The sequence below is a fragment of the Neovison vison genome, chromosome 4 (genome assembly GCF_020171115.1).
Source record: "Neovison vison isolate M4711 chromosome 4, ASM_NN_V1, whole genome shotgun sequence".
In the NCBI taxonomy this organism is placed as follows: Eukaryota; Metazoa; Chordata; class Mammalia; order Carnivora; family Mustelidae; genus Neogale; species Neogale vison.
In genome coordinates, this window is record NC_058094.1 from 99210205 (window position 1) to 99231767 (window position 21563).

Genomic DNA, 21563 nt, shown 5'->3' on the forward strand with positions numbered 1-21563 from the left:
CCTTCAGAGGAGAAATAACACCTATTCTCCTGAAGCTGTTTCAAAACATTGAAGCAGAAAGAAAACTTCCAGACTCTTTCTATGAAGCCAGCATTACCCTGATCCCCATACGAGGCAAGGACCCTACCAAAAAGGAGAATTTCCGACCAATATCACTGATGAATATGGATGCTAAGATTCTCAACAAGATCCTAGCCAACAGGATCCAACAACACATTAAAAAGATTATCCACCATGATCAGGTGGGATTCATCCCTGGGCTACAAGGATGGTTCAACATTCGTAAATCAATCAATGTGATACAACAAATTAATAGGAGAAGAGAGAAGAACCACATGGTCCTCTCAATTGATGCAGAAAAAGCATTTGACAAAATCCAACATCCGTTCCTGATTAAGACGCTTCAAAGTATAGGGATAGAGGGAACATTCCTGAACCTCATCAAATCTATCTATGAAAGACCCACAGCAAATATCATCCTCAATGGGAATAAGCTTGCAGCCTTCCCATTGAGATCAGGAACAAGACAAGGATGCCCACTTTCACCACTCTTGTTCAACATAGTATTAGAAGTCCTAGCAACAGCAATCAGACAACAGAGAGAAATAAAAGGTATCCAAATTGGTAATGAAGAAGTCAAACTCTCTCTCTTTGCAGATGACATGATTCTTTATATGGAAAACCCAAAAGACTCCACCCCCAAACTACTAGAACTCATACAGCAATTCAGCAACGTGGCAGAATACAAAGTCAATGTGCAGAAATCAGTGGCTTTCTTATACACTAACAATGAAAATACAGAAAGGGAAATTAGAGAATCGATTCCATTTACTATAGCACCAAGAACCATAAGATACCTGGGAATAAACCTAACTAAAGTAGTAAAGGATCTATACTTGAGGAACTACAGAACACTCATAAAATAAATTGAAGAAGACACAAATAGATGGAAGACCAATCCATGCTCTTGGATCGGAAGAATAAACATTGTTAAAATGTCTATACTGCCTAGAGCTATCTATACTTTTAATGCCATTCTGATCAAAATTCCACCGGCATTCTTCAAAGAGCTAGAGCAAATAATCCTAAAATTTGTATGGAATCAGAAGAGACCCCGAATCGCTAAGGAAATGTTGAAAAACAAAAATAAAGCTGGCGGCATCAACTTACCTGATTTCAAGCTTTATTACAAAGCTGTGATCACCAAGACAGCATGGTACTGACATAAAAACAGACACATAGACCAGTGGAACAGAGTAGAGAGCCCAGATCTGGACCCTCAACTCTATGTCAATTAATCTTCGACAAAACAGGAAAAAATATACAGTGGAAAAAAGACAGTCTTTTCAATAAATGGTGCTGGGAAAACTGGACAGCTATATGTAGAAGAATGAAACTCGACCATTCTCTTACACCGTACACAAAGATCAACTCAAAATGGATAAAAGACCTCAACGTGAGACAGGAATCTATCAGAATCTTAGAGGAGAACATAGGCAGTAATCTCTTTTATATCAGCCACAGCAACTTCTTTCAAGATACGTCTCCAAAGGCAATGGAAACAAAAGCGAAAATAGACTTCTGGGACTTCATCAAAATCAAAAGCTTCTGCACAGCAAAGGAAACAGTCAAAAAAACAAAGAGGCAACCCACGGAATGGGAGAAGATATTTGCAAATGACAGTACAGACAAAAGGTTGATATCCAGGATCTATAATGAACTCCTCAACTCAACCCACACGAAACAGACAAACACATCAAAAAATGGGCAGAAGATATGAACAGACACTTCTCCAATCAAGACATACAAATGGCTATCAGACACATGAAAAAATGCTCATCATCATTAGCCCTCAGGGAGATTCAAATTAAAACCACATTGAGATATCACCTTACACCAGTTAGAATGGCCAAAATTAACAAAACAGGAAACAACATGTGTTGGAGAGGTGTGGAGAAAGGGGAACCCTCTTACACTGTTGGTGGGAATGCAAGTTGGTACAGCCTCTTTGGAGAACAGTGTGGAGATTCCTCAAGAAATTAAAAATAGTGCTTCCCTACGACCCTGCAATTGCACTCCTGGGTATTTACCCCAAAGATACAGATGTCGTGAAAAGAAGGGCCATCTGTACCCCAATGTTTATAGCAGCAATGGCCACAGTCGCCAAACTATGGAAAGAACCAAGATGCCCTTCAACGGATGAATGGATAAGGAAGATGTGGTCCATATACACTATGGAGTATTATGCCTCCATCAGAAAGGACGAATATCCAACTTTTGTAGCAACATGGACGGGACTGGAAGAGATTATGCTGAGTGAAATCAGTCAAGCAGAGAGAGCCAATTATCATATGGTTTCACTCATTTGTGGAGCATAACCAATAGCATGGAGGACAAGGGGCGTTAGAGAGTAGTAGGGAATTTGGGTAAATTGGAAGGGGAGGTGAACCATGAGAGACTATGGACTCTGAAAAACAGTCTGAAGGGTTTGAAGTGGCGGGGGTTGGGAGGTTGGGTTACCTGGTGGTGGGTATTATAGAGGGCACAGCTTGCATGGAGCACTGCGTGTGGTGAAAAAATAATGAATACTGTTTTTCTGAAAATAAATAATTTGGGGAAAAAAAACAAATTATTCCAACTCCACACATAAGAAGGGAAATAATTAAGATTAGAGCAGAGATCAATGAGGTAGAAACTAGAGATACAGTAGAACATACCAATGAAACAAAAAGCTGTTTTTTTTTCAATTAATAAGATATATAAAACATTTGCCACACTAGTGCAAAAGAAAAGAGAGAAAGCTCAAATTAATAAAATTATGAATGAAAAGGGAGAGATCACAGCTAACACCAAGGAAATGGAAACAATCACCAGAATTTATTATCAAGTTATATGTCAATAAGTTAAGCAACCTAGATGAAATTGATGCATTCCTGGAAATCTATAAACAGCCATAATTGATCCCTGAAGAAACTGACAATCTGAATAGACAGATATGTATTAACAAGATGGAAGCAGTTATCAAAAAACTCCCAAAAAACAAAAGCCCAGGACTTGAAAGATTCCCTGGGGAATTCTACCAAACTTTGAAAGAAGAAATAACACCTATTCTCCTGAAGCTGTTTCAAAAAATTGAAGCAGAAGGAAAACTTCCAGAATCTTTTTATAAATCGAACATTACCCTGATCCCCAAACCAGGCAAAGAACTGAACAAAAAGGAGAATTTCAGACTAATATCGCTGATTAATATGGATGCTAAGATTCTCAACAGGATCCCAGAAAACAGGATCCAAGAGCACATTAAAAAGATTATCCACCATGACCAGGTGGTATTCAGCCCTGGTTTGCAAGGATGGTTCACTATTTGCAAATCAATCAATGTCATATAACAAATCAATAAGAGAAGACGGAAGAACCACATGGTCCTCTCAATTGATGCAGAAAATGCATTTTATAAAATCCAGCATCTGTTCCTGATTAAAATGCTTCGAACTCAGGGATAGAGGGAAAAACCCTCAACTTCAAAACATCTATGAAAAACCCACAGCAAATATCATTTTCAATGGTAAAAAGCTCACAGCCTTCACATTGAGATCAGGAACACGAAAAGGATGCCTTCCCTCACCAGTCTTGTTCAACATAGTATTAGAAGTCCTAACAACAACAATCAGAGAGCAAAGAGAAATAAAAGGTATCCAAACTGGCAACGAAGCAGTCAAACTCTCACTCTTCGCAGATGACATGATACTTTATATGGAAAACCCAAAAGACTCCACCACCAAACTGCTAGAACTCATACAGCAATTCAGTAACGTGGCAGGATACAAAGTCAATGTACAGAAATCAGTGGATTTCTTATACACTAACAAAGAAAATACAAAAAGAGAAATTAGAGAATCGATTCCATTTACTATAGCACCAAGAACCATAAGACACCTGGGAATAAACCTAACCAAAGAGGTAAAGAATCTGTACTCAAGGAACTGTAGAGCGCTCATGAAAGTAATTGAAGAAGACACAAAAAGATAGATGACCATTCCATGCTCTTGGATCAGAAGAATTAACATTGTTCAAATGTCTATACTGCCTAGAGCAATCTATATTTTCAATGCTATTCCGATCAAAATTCCACCAGTATTTTTCAAAGAGCTGGAGCAAATAATCCTAAAATGTATATGAAATCAGAAGAGAACCTGAATTGCTAAGGAAATGTTGAAAAACAAAAATAAAACTGGAGTCATCACTTTACCTTATTTCAAGCTTTACTACAAAGCTGTGATCACCAAGAAAGCATGGTACTGCCATAAAAACAGAAACATAGAACAGTGGAACAGATTAGAGACCCCAGATAGGGACCCTCAACTCCATGGTCAACCAATCCTCAACAAACCAGGAACAAATATACAGTGGAAAAAAGACAGTCTCTTCAGTAAATGGTGCTGGGAAAACTGGACAGCTATATGTAGAAGAATGAAACACAATCATTCTCTTACACCTTACACACACACACACACACACACACACTCAGACACAATGTTAGTCAGTGAGGCTGGGATGTGTCGCCTCTTTATAAGAAACAGCCCTGACTGGACAGTTTGATTCTCGATGCTTGTCACAAAATAAAGCTTTGCTTGACCTTCACTTTGTATAAGTCTCGCTGCTTTGATTATGGACCCTAACAGGGGCTCAGGCTGAGGGACAGAATGTGTATTAGTATCCAGGGACAGGTTCCTTAAGTGGGGGTGGCCTCGTTGGTCATGCAGGTTTCTCCTAATCTAGAGATTTTGTGCAGCTCCATAGAGCATGGTTTCCTTCTGGAGGACAGGCAGAGTCCTATTGTGTGGTTCTGGAGTTCTCTATCTGGAGGGCTTGTGGGCCAGCACTTTTGGGATGGGAGTCTGAAAACCCAAGCTAGGGTTAGGTATGGGCCTAGGTGCATGGCATACCTGATCACCTGTCCCTGGGGGAGCTACCTGGGGGACTCAGTTGTAAATGGAGCACAGGCTGAGAGTCGCAAAGCAAGTTTGTGTCCAGTGAGTCCTCAGAAAGAGCGCATGGCCTCCGCCATGCTGTTGTCTCCTACTCTCTGGATTTTACATAACTCCAAACAGCTAGAAATCCTTTTTCAGACGACAGGAAGAGTTCTGTTTTCTGTCTCAGGGATATCCCATATGCAGGGATTTGAGATAAAGCCACTGGGGACAGATATCTCTAAACACAAAGTAGGGTGAAAATTAGGGCCTAGGCACAAGGCAGTTCTGATCTGCTGGCTCTTGGGCTAGCTACGTGGGTGGCAGAGTAGAGGTCAGGGCTCAGGATGAATGACAGAATGTGTATTACTGTCCAAGACTTGCTTTTCTAAATGGGAGTGGCCTTAGGCTTGTGCATGTTTCTCCTAATCAGGGGCTTTTGTTCAACTCCATAGGTAAAGTTTCCTTCTGAAGGGCCGGGAGATTCCTGTGGTATGGCTCCTGAGTCCCCAGTATGGAAGGCTTGTGGGCCAGGACTCGGGAGAAAGAAGTCTGAAAACCCAAGCTAGGGTTTGGGAAAGGTCCTAGGGCATGGCAGGTCGGATCTACAGATGCTATGTTGAGCTCCTCAGGATCTGAACTTAGGGCAAATGTCAGGTATTTGCTCAGACTACAACTTGTGACCACTAGGGCTACCATAAGTTGAGGTGTACATGGAGGTGTCACCTGCATCGGGGGTTCTGCACAATGCCGAATAGCAAGGTTTCATTCTGGGAGACAGGTGGAGTCTTCTTGTATGGCTCTATGGTACCCCATTTGGAGGGATTCACAAGCAGGGTTCTGCAGATGGATACCTAAAAACACAAAATAGCATTAGATATAGGGCCTAGGAGCATATCCAGTCCAATCTGCCAACTCTGGCTTGTGGACAAGGACACTGAGGACAGAAGTGTGAAAACCCAAGCTAGGTCTAGGGCTTGGGCCTTGTAAATGGTAGGCCCAATGTACAGACCCTGAGGTGAGCTCCCCAAGAACTGAAGTTAAGGCGAGGGTCAGGATGTCACTCAGACTGGTGTTTGTGTCCATGCCATCTTCCAAATATGAGGTGGCCTCATGCGGCCTTGGAGGTTTCTCTTACTCTGGGGTTTGTGCACAGTTCCGAACAGATTGGTCTATTCTGGGGATAGGTGGTGTCCAGTTTTGTTGCTCAGGGTTCCTCCATATGGAGGGATTTGGGAGCAGGGTTCCACATATGGATGCGTGAAAACCAAAGCTACAATAAGGGTTAGGTCCTAGTGGCATGTCAGTCCTTATATCCTGATTCTGGGGTGAGCTAACCACTGTTTTTGTTTGTTTGTTTGTTTGGTTGGTTTGGTTTGGTTTTTTAAATGAGGCTCAGGCTAAGGTTCACAATGGGTGTCTGTGCCCAGTGCAGCCTGCAAAAGTGAGTGTGGCCTCATGATCAACGCAGTTTTCTTCCATACCTGAGGGTTTTACATAGCTCCAAAAAGCAACAGGACTAGTTCTCTTTTGTTGCTCAGGGGTCCCCCATATGGAGAGATTCAAGACGAGGGCGCTGGTTATGGATGCCTGAAAACCCAACCTAGGGTTAGGAATAGGGCCTAACAGCATGACATGTCCGATGTGTTGGCTCTGGGGCCAGTTGTCCCGGTGGCTGATTAGAGTATGGGACACCGATTGTGTCAGACTTCATATTGGCGTCCATGGTAGTGAGCAAAACGGGTGACATTGTGGGCCGTGCTTGTTTCCCCCGATCTAGGGGTTTTGTGAAGGTCCATAGGGCATGGTTTCCTCATGGAGAGCATGGAAAGCCCTCTGGTATGGCCCAGCACTCTCCAATCTGGAGTCCTTTAAGTCCAGGACTCAATGAATGGAATTCTAAAAATCAAAGCTCGGTGTATGGTTAGGGTCTAGGCATGAATCCACAATCTACAGATTCTGAGTCAATCTTCTCAGACTCTGAAGTTAGGGCAAGTGTCAGGCATTCGCTCAGACCAGACTAGAATTTGGGTCCACTAGGGTTGTCAAATGTGTGGATGGCCTCCTGGGACCATAGAGGTTTCTCCTGCTCTGGGAGTTCTGTGAATCTTCAAATACCATGGTTTCATTCTTGGGGAGAGGTGGAGCCTTGTTGTATGGCTCAGGGATCCCCATATGGAAGGATTTGGGAGCAGGGCTGTGGATATGGATGCCTGAAATCCCAACCTAGAGTTAGCATTGGACACTAGGGGCATGGCAGGCTAATATTCAGACTCTGGGGCTAGCTGTGTGAGTGCCTGAGTGGAGTTCAGAACTCAGGCTGAGGGAGAGAATTTGTTTTAGGATCCAGGGTCCGGTTGCATCAAAGGTTGTGGCTCTTTGGCCATGGAGGTTTCTCCCAGTCTGGGAGTTTTGTGCAGCTCCATTGAGCATGGCATCCTTCTGGAGGTAGACAGAGTCCCATGGTATGGCTCTGAAGTTCTCTATCTGGAAGGCTTGTGAGCCAGCACTCTAGGGATGGAAGTCTGAAGAGCCATACTATGTTTAGGGCTAGGGCCTGGGTCATGGCAGGACCAATCTACAGACGCTGAGGTGAGCCCCCATGGATGTCAGGTTAGTGCAAGTGTCAGGATTTTGTTCAGCCTGGAGTTTGTGTCCATGAGATCTGAAAAATGTGGGTTTGGCCTCATGAGGACATGGAGTTTTGCACCTCTCTGGGGATTTTGCACAGTTACAAATAGTTTAGTCTATTCTGGGGGTTGTGTGGTGTCCTGTTTTATATCCCAGGAGTTCCTCATATGGAGGGATTTGAGAACAGGGTTGTGGGTATGGATGCCTGAAAACCTAACCTATGATAAGGGTTAGGTCCTAGTAGGATAGCAGTCCTTATATCCTGGTTCTGTGGTGAGCTACCCAAAGGGCCGTGTTGAAAACGGGGCTCAGGCAAAGGATCATGATGGGTGTTTGCATCCAGGGTTGGTTGCAAAGTAGGCATTGCCTCAGGGCTTACACAGTTTTCTTCCAACTCTGAGGCATTTACATAGCTCAAAAAGGCAAGGATTACTTTTGGGGGGCAGTAGGAATTCTGTTCTGTGGCTCAGGGGGTCCCCCATATGGAGGGATTCATGTGGAAGTCTCTGGGTATAAACGCCTGAAATGCCAACCTAGGGTTAGGATTAGGGCCTATGGGCATGGCAGGTCTGAACTGATGACTCTGGGGCCAGCTGTCCTGGTGGCTTACTGGAGAATGGGACTCAGATTGTGTCAGACTGCATAATATTGTCCAAGTTGGAGTAAAAAAAGTTATGTGGCATTGGGACCCGTTCACGTTTCTCCTAATCTAGGGGTTTTGTGCAGCTCCATAGGGCATGGTTTCCTTCTGGAGGGCATGGAGAGTCCTGTGGGGTGGATCTGAAGTCCCCAGACTGGAAGGATTTTATTCCAGGACTCAAGAAATAGAATCCTGAAAACCAACCCTCAGTGTATGGTTAGTGTGTATGGCATGGATCAATGATCTGCAGATTCTGAGGCAAGATCTCCAGATTCTGAAGTTTGGGTGAATCCCAGGCATTTGCTCAAACCTTATAAGAATTTGCATCCATCTGGGCTGCCAAATGTGTGGGTGGCCTGCTGGGTTAGGAAGCTTCTCCTGCTGGGGTTGTTGCACAGCTGCAAAAAGTATGGTTTCACTCTGGGGGAAACATGGAGTCCTGTTGCATGGCTCAGGGGTCCCCATATGGGAGTATTTGAGAGCAGGGCTCTGGGTATGGATGCCTGAAAACCCAACATAGGGATAGCATTATTGACTAGGGGCATGGAAGGTCGGATATTCTGACTCTGGGGCCAGCTACATGGGAGCCTGATTGGACATTGGGGCTTAGGCTGAGGAACAAAATATGTATTAGTATTCTGGGTCGGGTTCTGTAAATCGGGGAGCCCTTGTTGGCCATGCAGGTTTCTCCTAAACTGGGGGTTTCCTGTAGCTCCAAATAGTGTGATTTCATTCTGGGATAGAGGGGGACACATGCTGTTTGAATCAGGGGTCACCTTATGGAAGGATCTGAGAGCAGCGTTTTGGGAGTGGATTCCTGAAAACCGAGCCTATGTTTAGCATTAGGCACTAGGGGCAATGGAAGTCTGATCTGTCGACACTGTGGCCAGCTACGTGGGTGGCTGACTGGAGGTCAGTCTCAAGTTGAGGGACAGAATGTTTATTAGTGTCCTGGGTCGAGTTCTGAAAATCATAGAGGCCTCATTTGCCATGCAGGTTTCTCCTAATCTGGGGGTTTTGTACAGCTTCAGTGAACAGTTTCCTTTTGCAGGGTAGGCAGAGACCCAAGGTGTGGCTCTGGATTACTCTATCTGGAGGGTTTGTGGGCCAGAACTCTTGGGACGGAAGTATGAAACCAAAGCTAGGGTTAGTGTTAGGTCGTAGGGAATGGCAGACCCAATCTACAGACGCTGATGTGAGCTCCTGGGGATCTGAGGTGATTGCGAGTGTCAGGAGGTCGCTCAGCCTGGAGTTTGTGTCCATGAGGTCCGCCTAATGTGTGAGTGGGCTCATGGGACTATGGAGTTTTTTCCCACCCTGGGCTTTTTGCACAGTTCCCAATACTTTGCTCTATTCTGAGGGATAGGTTCTGTCCAGTTTTATGGCTCAGGGTTCCCACATATGGAGGGACTTGAGAGCAGTGTTCCAGGTGTGGATGCTTGAAAACCCAAACTACTATAATGGTTAGGTTGTACTGGCATTACAGTCTTTATATCCTGGATCTGGGGTGAGCTTCTCATAGTGCTGTGTTGAAAATGGGGCTCAGGGTAAGGATCACAATGGGATTTTGTGTCCAGGGCGGCCTGCAAATGTGGGCCTGGCTTCAGGGGCTACTCAGTTTTCTTCCATCTCTGGGGGTTTTACATAGCTCAAAAAGGCAAGGTTTTCTTCCAGGGGGCAGGAGCTGTTTTGTGGATCAGGAATCCTGTGTGGAGTGATTCAAGTGGAGGGTTCTGGGAACAGATGCCTGAAACCCAAACCAAAGTTTTGGAGTAGGGCCTAGGTGCATGGCAGATAAGATTTGCTGGCTCTATGCCAGCTGTCCCAGTACCTGATAGGAATATGGGCTCAGGTTGTGTCAGACTGTGTATTAGTGTCCAGGGTGGAGAACGAAAGTGGGGTGGCATTGGGGGGCATGCAGGTTTCCCCTGATCTAGGGGTTATGTGCAGCTCCATAGACCAGGGTTTCCTTTTGGAGGGCAGGGAGAGTCCTGTGGTGTGGTTCCAGATTCCCTAATCTATAGACCTTGCTTTCTAGGTCTCAAGGGATGGAATTATGACATCCCAAGTTCCCTTTATGGTTAGGGTGTAGGGCATAGATCCCTGATCTGCAGAAGCTGAGGTGACCACACCAGATTCTGAAATTATGCTGAGTGTCAGCCATTCTCTCAGGCCAGACGAGAGTTTGTCCACTAAGGCTGTCTAAGGAGTTGGTGGCCTCATGGGTCCATGGAGCTTTCTCTTCCTCTGGGGAATATATGTAGCCCCACAAAGTATGACTTCATTCTGGGGGAGATGTGGAGTCCTGTTATATGGCACAGATCTCCCCATATGGAGAGATTTGAGAGCAGGACTCTGGGTATGGATTCCTGAAAACCTAACCTAAAGTTAGCATTAGGGATTAGGGGCATGCCGGGTCCAATTTCCTGCCTCTGGGGCCAGCTACATGGATGACGTGCCTCTGGGGCCAGCTACATGGGGTTCAGGTTGGGGACAAAATGTGTATTAAAACCCAGGGTTGGGCGCCTGGGTGGCTCAGTGGGTTAAGCCGCTGCCTTCAGCTCAGGTCATGATCTCAGGGTCCTGGGATTGAGTCCCGCATCGGGTTCTCTGCTCAGCAGGGAGCCTGCTTCCCCCTCTCTCTCTCTGTCTGCCTCTCTGTCTATTTGTTATTTCTCTCTGTCAAATAAATAAATAAAATATTAAAAAAAAAAAAAAACAAACAAACCCAGGGTTGTGTTCCGTGAATGGGAGAGGCCTCGTTAGTCATGCTGGTTTCTCCAAACTGGGGCTTTGGTGGACCTCCAATGAACATGGTTTCCTTCTTTAGTTTATGCAGACTCGATGGTGTGGTTCTAGAGTTCTCTATCTGGAGTGCCTGTGGGCCATGGCTCTCGGGATGGAAGACTGAAAACTGAAGCTATGTTTAGGGTTAGAGCATAGGTGATGGCAGGCCCAATATACAGACACTGCGTGAGCTCCTGAGGATCTGAGGTAAAGGCAAGTGTCAGGAGGTCATACAGGCTAGAGATTGTGTCCATGTGATCTGCTGAATGTGGGGGTGGCCTCAAGGGGCCATGGAGTTTGCTCCCACTCTGGGGATTTTGCACAGTTTCAAATAGTTTGGCCTATTCTGGGGGATAGGTGGTGTCCTGTTTTATGGCTCTTGAGTCCCCCATATGGAGGGATTTGAGAGCAGATTTCTGCGTATGGATGCCAGAAGACCCAACTTGTGTTTAGGTTTAGGTCCTAGTGTTATGGCAGACCTTATATTCTGGCTCTGCAGTGCTACCCATGGGCCTGTGTTGAAAATGGGGCTCAGGCCAAGGGTCACAATGGGTGTTTGTGTCCTGGGCTGCCTGTAAATTTTCCTGTGTCCTCATTGGCAACACAGTGTTCTTCCACCTCTGAGGGTTATATATAGCTCCAATAAGCAAGGATTCCTGCTAGGGGGCAAGAGAAGTTCTGTTTGTTTCTCATGGATCCCCCGTGTGGTGTGATTTGAAAGGAGGGCTCTGGGTATGGATGTCTGAAACCCCAACCCAGGGTTAGGATTAGGCCCTAGGGCATGGTAGGTCTTATCTGCTGGCTCTGTTGCCAGCTAACCATGTGACTGATTGGAGGTCGGGACTCAAGTTGTGTCAAACTGCATATTAATGTCCAGGGTGGAGAATGAAAGTGAGGTGGCATCAGAGGCCATGCAAATTTGCCCTAATCAAGGGGTTTTGTGCAGCTCCATAGGGACAGGTTTCCCTCTGAAGTGGACAGAGAGTCTTATGGGTTGGTTCTAGAGTCCCTAGCCTGCAGGGCTTGCATTCCAGGATTCAAGGGATGGCATCCTGAAAGCCCAAGCTCAGTTTATGTTTAGGGTATAGGGCATGGATCCCCTATCTGCAGATGCTAAGATGAGCTCTCAAGATTCTGAAGTTAGGATGAGTGTCAGGCATTCGCTCAGACCGGACTAGAATTTGTGTCCACTAAGGTTGCAGATTGGAACTCACTGAGAGCATTTTGTACATAATCCCTAATAGCTTTCAGTTCTGTCCTAACATTGTGAACATCATCCCTGGCCGCTTTCAGTTCTTCCCTAATCAATTCCATTTGGTCACCCATGTCTTTCTCAAACCTAGCTATTGCCTGGATTATTGCTAGCTTGAATTCCTTTCCTGACATATTGTCTATTTCAATAGCTGTTAGCTCTGTTGCAGAAGGTCCATTCTCTATATTTTTCTTCCCTTGGGCATTTTTTCCTCCTAGTCATTTTTGTGAGAGATGGCTGAATGTATTAAGATGGATGTATTGACCTTGGTGCAGTCAAGGTTCCCCCTGGAGCCCTTCAGAGCGATCAGGATTCCCCACCCAAACAAGAGAAAAAAGAAAAGAAAAAGAAAAAAAGAGAGAGAAAGAGAGAGGGAAAAAAAAGGGAAGATAAAAGAGAAGACTTAGCCCAGTTGGCCCCAAGGTAAGATTTATGAAGTATACAAACAAAAGCAGACAAAGAAAAAGACTGATAAAAATATATGACAAGAGAAAATAATATATGTATATATAAAATAATATATAAAATTATATAATATATAATTTATTATATTATATATTATATACTATATATTATATTATATATTATATATTACATATATAATTATTATATAATCTATATAGTATAGAAAATTATATATATATATATATATATATATATATGTGCAAAAAAAGGAAGAACCTTTTTAAAAAGAGCCCCAAATATAAGATTTATATACTACCAGGACAAACAAAAATACACAGAAACAGTGGCAGAAGAAAAAGTTGGGAGAGTCGTTATAAATTCTCAGTGTGTGAGAAGAAGATTATTTTGATTCTTCCTGGATGTGTCTTGATATCTTTCTTAAAGGAATCAACTTTCCTAAGATAGAGGGCGATTAAAACTTGGTTTACCTACAGGGTTAGTATTGATTGGGGGAAGGGGATTGCCTTGAAGTTTAACTCTATATGAATATTAGAAAATAAAAATTAAAAAAAGAATAAACTAGACTAAACTAAACTAAAATTTAAAAAAAATAGAAAAGCAAAATAAAAACACTGGTATATGTATCAAAAGGTTCAGGTTGAAAGCTTATTATGGAATTTGAGGTACTGAACACCTCACTGTGATGGCATATAGGTTAAAAAATTATCTACATAAAAAAAAATGAACCAGAATAGTGGGAATTAGTTCAAAATAAAATTTGTATTTATGAAGTAGTGGTGGTTGTTCTCTTGTTGTCTTTTTTTTTTTCCTGTTTGGTTTTCTGGGGGATGGCCTGCATCGTGGGTTTTCAGTCAATGATGTTTCCTGAGTTAAGTCCTCCTGCCCCCTTCAAGGGGGTGGGCTCTGAGGAAACTGATTTTTCAGGCTTTTGTCCTCTGGGGGTTTTTACAGTTTTACAGTTTTTGATGGTTTTTGGAGGTTTAAAGGTTTAAAGGAAAGAAAACTGCACCCCAACCTCCCTCTCAGAGAGAAGCCTCATTGTGCACTCCTGTGGCTGCTGCAGAGCACATAAGTTCCCCCTCAGCTGCTGGCAGAGCAGGTTCTGAGTCGCAGTCCTTGGGGACAGAGGATCTCCTGCTTGTAAGCAAAACCACTGCAGCGGCGGCTGTCTGTGCAGCTCCAGACCACCAGAGAGGTTCCAAGCAGCGATTGCACAATGAGATTTTCCCGCTGGTCTGGGCTGCGAGTGCCTTGGTCTTTCCGGGTCAGAAAGCACTGGGCTGGCGCCTGCGCACACTTCTCCAAGGGGAGGGTGAGGGGTGTGCCCGTCTCAGGTTCTGATTGAATGACACAGGTCTAAGAGTGCCAGGCTGGTGCCTGCACACACTTCTCTCAGAGGAGGGTGTGGGGTGCACACGTCTCAGACACTGATAGCATGGTGCAGCATTCTGCCCTCTGGCGAGGCTCCCAGCCCCTCACAGAAGTCAGACCCCAGGCGTTCTTAGGCGTGAAGGCAGCTCAGGGACCAAGACCTGGTTTCTCCACTGCACTATCTCTGCTGCACTCTCTCTCTAGTTCAGCATCAGGGGTGGCTCTCCTGGGTCGGGGGAATTAAGCCTCTGTTCCTGCCGCCCTGATTCCCACAATTTCCCCCCATGATCCTTTGCTCTTTTGAGTGCTTTCAACCAGACTCCAACTTAATGCTGGTCCCCAGGTGCAAAGCACTCTCATATTGGGTTATTACTTTCCAATCGGCTGCCTCTGGTGGCTCCCCCCTCTTTTGTTTGTCTTCCAATATCAGTCCGACATTCCCACTCTGTTTTACCTGGCCACTGGAATTTTCTGTCCCTGTAGAGATCCAGACATGTATAATTCTGCTCTCAGGCTGATTTCATGGGTGATTGGAGTTCTTTGGTAGGTAATCAGATCACTTTAGTGTACAGGTTGAAACGGCACCTCCACCTACTTCCGTGCCATCTTGCATCCACCCCCTACTAAGGTTGCAGAATGTGTGGATGTCCTCCTGGTGTCATGGTGGTATCTCCTGCTGGGGGTTTTGCACAGCTCCAAATAATATGATTTCATTTTCTGTGAGAGATGGAGTCCTATTGTATGACTCTCAGGTTTTCATATGGAGGAATCAAGAGCAGGGTTCTGGGTATTGATGCCTAAAAAACCAACCTAGGGTTAGCTATTAGGGACAAGGTGCATGGCAGAATGATATGCTGACTCTGGGGCAAGCTACGTAGGTGGCTGATTGGCAGACAGGGCTCACACTGTGGGAAAGAATGTGCATTAGGGTCCAGTGCCCAGTTCTCAAATGGGTGTGACCTCAGTAGTCGTGCCAGTTCCTCCAAATCTGGGGGTTTTGTGCAACTCCAATGAGCATGGTTTCCTCCTGGAGGGTAGGCAGACCTCCATGGTGTGGTTCTGGATTTCTCTCTATATAGTGCTTGTGGGATAGGGCTCTTGGAACATAATTCTGAAAATCAAAGCTAGGGTTAGGATTAGCACTTAGGGCATGGCAGGCCTAATCTTCAGATGCTGGGCGAGCTTCCGGGGATCTCTGGTTAAGGTGAGTGTCAGGAGGTAACTCAGGATGAATTTTGTGTCCAGGCCATGTGCCAAATTTTGGGTGGCCTCAGGGGTCCATGGAGTTTGCTCCCACTCTGGGGTTTTTGTGCAGTTCCAAATAGTTTGGTCTATTCTGGGGGAAAGGTGGCTCCTGCTTTATGCCTCATGGATCCCCCGTACAGAGGGATTTGAGAACAGATTTTTGGGAATGGATTCCAGTATGTTTGTTTGGGGTTAGAACCTAGTGATATGGCAGGCCTTATATACTGGCTCTGCGAAGAGCTACACATGGGGCTGTGTTGAAAATGGGGTTCAGGCGAAGGGTCACAATGGGTGCTTGTTTCCTGGCTGGATGTAAACTTGGGCATGGCCTCAGGGGCACCACAGTGTTCTTCTACTTCTGAGGGTTATACAAAGCTGCAAAAAAGCAAGTAATCCTTCTGGGGGCAGAAGTTCTGCTCTGTATCTCAGGGTTCCCCCATGTGGTGGGATACAAGAAGTGGATTCTGGGTATGGATGCCAGAAAATCCAACCTAGGGTCATGATTAGGGCCTACAGGAATGGCAGTTCCGATCTGCTCTTTCTGTGGTCAATGGTCGCAGTGGCTGATTGGAGGACAGGACTTCCAGGTTCTGTCAGACTGCACATTAGTGTCCAGGGTGGAGAAAGTAGGGTGGCATTGTTAGGGTTCGTGATCAAAGGAATGAGACTGATAGAAAGCGAAGGTCAAGCAAAGCTTTATTTCACACCAAGCATCAAGAATCAAACTGACCGTTCAGGGCTGTCTCTTACAAAAAGGCAACGACGATGATCCCAACAAGGTCACTCCCAAGAAGGCTGCTCCAGACGAGGCTGCTCTGCAGATGAGGCTGCTCCACAGATGTGGCCACTCCATGATTGGAGCCGCTCCCAAGAAGAGGCCACTCCAGACAAGGTCACTTCCAGGACGAGGCCGCTGCTCGATGAGGTTGTTCCCCAGACAAGGCCGCTCCCAAGAAGAGGCCATTCTGGACAAGACCGCTTCCCAGATGAGGACACTCCTGATGATGAAGAGGCAATGATGACAGCGACGATGACAAGGAGGACAACCCAGAAGACACAGACTCAGCTCCCCATGATGCCACTCTGACAAGCATGCCACCCAGAGGAGGCCACCGCTGTGGACAAGGCCGCTAATGGCTTGGGGTTGCGAGGCATTTTGTGGCGAGGCTGCCGGCGGCTAGGGGCCGTTGGCGGCTAGGGGCCATTGGCATCTCAGGTCCACTGGCGTCTCAGGACTGGCGTCCAGGGGCTGCAGGCATCGGGACCGCTGACCGCTGGACTGCTGGACCACTGGTGTCTCAGGACTGCTGGCGTCTAGGGACAGCAGACGTCGGGACCGCTGATCGCTGGACTGCTGGTGTCTCCGACCGCTAGTGGCACGGGCCCGCTGGCAGCGCAACTGCCAGAGGCTGCAGCTTGGGGCTGCTCAAGGCGGGGCCACAGGTGGCTCGGGGCCCCCGGAGGCGGGACCACTGGAGGTTGGGCCGCAGGCGGCTAGAGGCTGCAGGTGGCGGCTCCGGGCTGCCAGAGGCAGGACCGCTAGAGGCGGCTCGGGGCCGCCAGAGGCTGGACCACTGGAGGCAGCTCGAAACTGCGGGTGGCTCGAAGCTGCAGGCGCCTGGAGACTGCCAGCAGAGGGACCGCTGGCCATGGGACTGCTGGTGATGGTTATAGCTCTTACAAGAGCTGTTACAGCTCTTCCGCTTCTCCGACTTTTTCTTCTGCTCCCGCCACAGATCTCCTGCTCCCCTGAACAGCCTCGCACACCAACCTTTATGGGGTTGGTTGAGCCCCGCCCCTACACAAGTGGCCAATCGGATCTCAATTCACCCTAGTGGGTATACGCGCACCCCACCGATTGGATGTCTCCAACCATCCTGCCCCACACCTACATCCAGAGTCCACAAGCAAGTTTCTCTGGGAGGGGAAGGCACTTACATTCCCTCCCCTTTTCTTTGGAGATTAGTCAAATCCTTGAATTTTCAGATAGTTCTATCTTATATTGAGCATATAAGAGTAACATTTTATTGCCCCAATTTTCTTTAGTACAGCAACAATAAACTTACAGTTTTTTAGTCTTAGTTTTAGTCCATGGTCATCAGGGTCTATCAGCTGCAGCTCCCATCTCTGGGGGGCATTCTTACTCTCGGCTCATTTGACATGACCCGCATGAACTCAGGCCCTAATGTCTTCTACTTTTTACTGTGGTGGGGATGGTTATGATAATAGTAAATGGCCCCTTCCAGCGAGGCTCCAAGTTTCCCACTTGATAGTGACGTATCCAAAACAAGTCCCTGGGATGCAGTTCCACCACTGTCTCTGTCCCAGTGTGGGCAGTTTGGATTCCTTCTTTTTAAGACAGACAGTAATGCCTGCAGTGACTGGAGTATAGAGTGATCAGTCATTTCTGCTAGGGCAACCTCCTGTAGCCTAGGACAGAGCGAGCGGGGGGTCCTACAAAATATTATTTCAAATATGTTCACCTTGATTAAATAGGGTGTACATTGCGCCCTGAGGAGAGCAAAAGGAAGGAGATCTATCCATCCACTGCCAGCCTCCAGAATTAACTTTGTCAAGGTCTCTTTGAGAGTCTGGTTCATTCTCTCTCCTTGCCCAGAGCTCTGGGGCCAGTAGGCACACTGTAGTTTCCAATTAGAGCCTTGACCATCTGTAGTGCCTTGGTGAATGCAATCAACTTCGCTTTTCCACTGAGGTCCTGTGTGGCAGGGCTGTCGTCCAGAGTCCCTGCTCAGGAGAAACCATCACAGCCCCCGCATACCTCTTTCCACTTACCATGTTACTACTCCCTTCTGTGAACAGAGTCATTTCTGCATTCAGGAGGGGAATGTCTCTGAGATCCGGCCTTATTTCCGTGACTTGGGTTAGGACATTCCTGCAGTCGTGTGGGGGGTCAGCCAGCACCTCTGGTAGCAATGTGGCTGGATTTAGCACTGCCGGGGGCCGGAAGATCACTTTTTTTTTTTTTTTTCATTCAGGAGGAGGGCCTGATACTCCGTCACTTGAGCATTTGTTATCCACCGGTCTGGTGGAGTCCAGAGAAGGCGCTCAATAATGTGGGTGGTGGTCAATATGAGATTTTGACCCAGAGTCAATTTGCATGCATCCTTGACCAGGAGGGAAGCAATGGAAGAAATTATGCAGAATCAAGGGGGGAAACCCTGCTGCTACTGGATCTAGTTTCTTGCTAAGATTGGCCACTGGCCTTCACCAAGGCCCCAGAGTCTTAGTCAAAACTCTTTAAGTCAGCCCTGCCTTTCCATCCACATACAAGTGGAAGGGCTTGGTAACACCTGGGATGACCAATGTTGTGGCACATAGTAAGGCTCTTTGTAATTCCCAAAATGCTCCTTCTGCCTCAGCTGTCCACACTCCACCATAGTGAGTCCTCCCTTAGCCAGTTCGTAGAGAGGTTGTGCCATCTCCGTGAAGGTGGCGTCCACAGCCTGCAGTAACACACTGTCCCAAGAAACTCCCTCTTGGAGATCAAAGTGAAAGCACCCGGTATTCCCAGGCAGTCTTCCATCCAAGTACTAACCAGGCCCGACCCTGCTTACCTTCCGAGATCAGACGAGATAAGGCACATACAGGATGGTATGGTCGTAGACAATCATAGGGTTCTTACCCAATATTCTCAGATGAGTTTACGTGACACCCTGTGTAACATGGAACCGTACTCCCCTTGCTGGAGGAAACCTAACTTTCTCATACCCTATTGTTACCTTAATTTGCCCAGGTTTGGTTAGATACCATATTTCTCTTGTTCAGAGTTACGTTGGCCCCCGGCCTTCTTGGGCTACTGATGTCTTGTGGTCATACACATTCTGTACAAGGAGGAGGTAGTGGAAGGTTTCTAAGTGCTTGGAACAGAATGATGTTTCAGACAGATGGACCTGTCATTCAAAGATGCAGAGGCTGGGGGGACAAGATGGCGGGGTACTAGGAAGAGACGTCATTTCAGCTGGTACCCCAAAGTGAGCTGATTACCTAACAAAGAACTCCGATCACCCATGAAATCAGCCTGAGATCAGAATTATACACGTCTGGATCTCTACAGGGGCAGAAGACGCCAGTGAGCAGGTAAAGCGGAATGGGAATGGCAGACTGATATCAGAAGATAAACAAAAGGGGGAGGGAGCCACCAGAGGCGACCGGTGGGAAAGTAATACCACAATACGAGCGAGAGTGCCCTCCATCTGGGGACCAGCATTAACTTGGAGACTGGTTGAAAGCACTCCAAAAGAGCAAAGGCTCGAGGGGGCAAATTGTGAGAATCGGGGCAGCTAGGGACAGGGGCTTAAGTCCCCGGTCCCAGACGGCCTCCCCGGCACGGAGGCAGAGAGAGTGCGGCGGAAAAACCAGCTCCTGGTCCCTAAGCCGCCAGCGCGCCCCAAAGCACGTGAGTTCCGGGTCCTGTGAGGGGATGGGAGCTGCGCCGGTCTGCAGAACGCGCGCTAGCCCTACCACAAAGCTTGAGATGCACGCGCACGTCCCTCCAGCTCTCCTGGGTTTCTAAGGCCCAGGGGTGCTTCTTGACCTACGCCATTGTTTCAAAGACTAAGCCGACTGCGCGCGAAACTCTTCCCCGGACAGAGGCGCGCAAAAGCCCAGCCTGCGGCTTACGGACCAGCGCCCCGTTCTCAGTGCCTCAGATGTGCGCCCGACCCACAGCCGCCTCTGAAAAGAGGTGCGCGCAGGCCGGGCACTCCCAGCCCGGGCCGGCGGCAAAATCTCAGTGTGCGATCGCTGCTTGGAACCTCTCGGGCGGTCAGGAGCTCCCAGAGAGCTGCCACTGCCTTGGCTTTGGGGACGAGCAAAAGATCCTGCGCCCCCAGGGTCTGGAACTTGGAACCTGTTCTGCCAGCGGCCAAGGGGGAATATATTCAGCTTCTGCACCAAGACTGAGGCTTCTCTCCGAGACGGAGATCAGGAAGTGTTCCAGGGTGCACCTTGACTGCACCAGAGTTGATACATCCAGCTACATCTGTTCAGTCTTCTCCCACCAAAATGACTAGGAGGAGGAATGCCCAACAGAAGAAAAATACAGAGGATGGACCTTGTGCAACAGAGCTAACGGCTATCAACATAGACAATATGTCGGAAAGAGAATTCAGGCTAACAATTATCCAGGCAATAGCTAGGTTGGAGAAAGCCATGGATGACCAAACAGAATTGATTAGGGCCGAACTGAAAGCGACCAGACAGGATGTTCACAATGTTAGGGCGGAGCTTAAAGCTACCAGAGAGGAGGTCCACAATGCTCTCAAAGAGTTCCAATCTAATCAAAACTCTCTCAAAGCTAGGGTAACTGAGACAGAAGATAGAATCAGTGATCTGGAAGACAAACAGATAGAGAGAAAGAATCAGGAGGAAGCCTGGAACAAACAGCTTAGATCCCACGAAAGCAGAATCAGGGTAATAAATGATGCCATGAAGTGTTCCAACGTCAGAATTATTGGAATTCCTGAAGGGGAGGAGAAAGAAAGAAATCTAGAAGATATCGTGGAACAAGTCCTTCATGAAAACTTTCCGAATCTCGCGAATGAAACCAGCGTTCATGGACTAGAGGCTGAACGGTCTCCACCCAAGATTATACACTCCAAAAAAAATCACGAAAACTGATAGTCAAATTGAGAAATTAAAACTGTAAGTATAATCTCTTGAAAGCCGCCAGGGCAAAGAGGCTCCTTACTTACAGAGGGAAGCCCATCAGAATAACGTCAGACCTGTCCACAGAGACCTGGCAAGCCAGAAGAGGCTGGCAAGATATATTCAGGGCACTAAATGAGAAGAACATGCAGCCAAGAATACTTTATCCAGCAAGATTGACATTCAAAATGGATGGAGAGATAAAGAGTTTCCAAGACCGGCAAGGCTTAAAAGACTATGCAACCACCAAGCCGATACTACATGAAATATTAAGGGGGGTTCTATAAAAGACGAAAAATCCTAAGAATAGCATTGAACAGAAATATAGAGACAGTCTACAGAAAGAAAGATTTCAAAGGTAACTCGATGTCAATAAAAACGTATCTATCAATAATCACTCTCAATGTGAATGTCCTAAATGCACCCATAAAATGGCACAGGGTTGCAGATTGGATAAAACGACAGGACCCATCCATATGCTGTCTACAAGAGACCCATTTTGAACCTAAAGATACATGCAGACAGAAAGTGAAGGGGTGGAGAAGCATCTTTCATGCCAATGGGACTCAAAAGA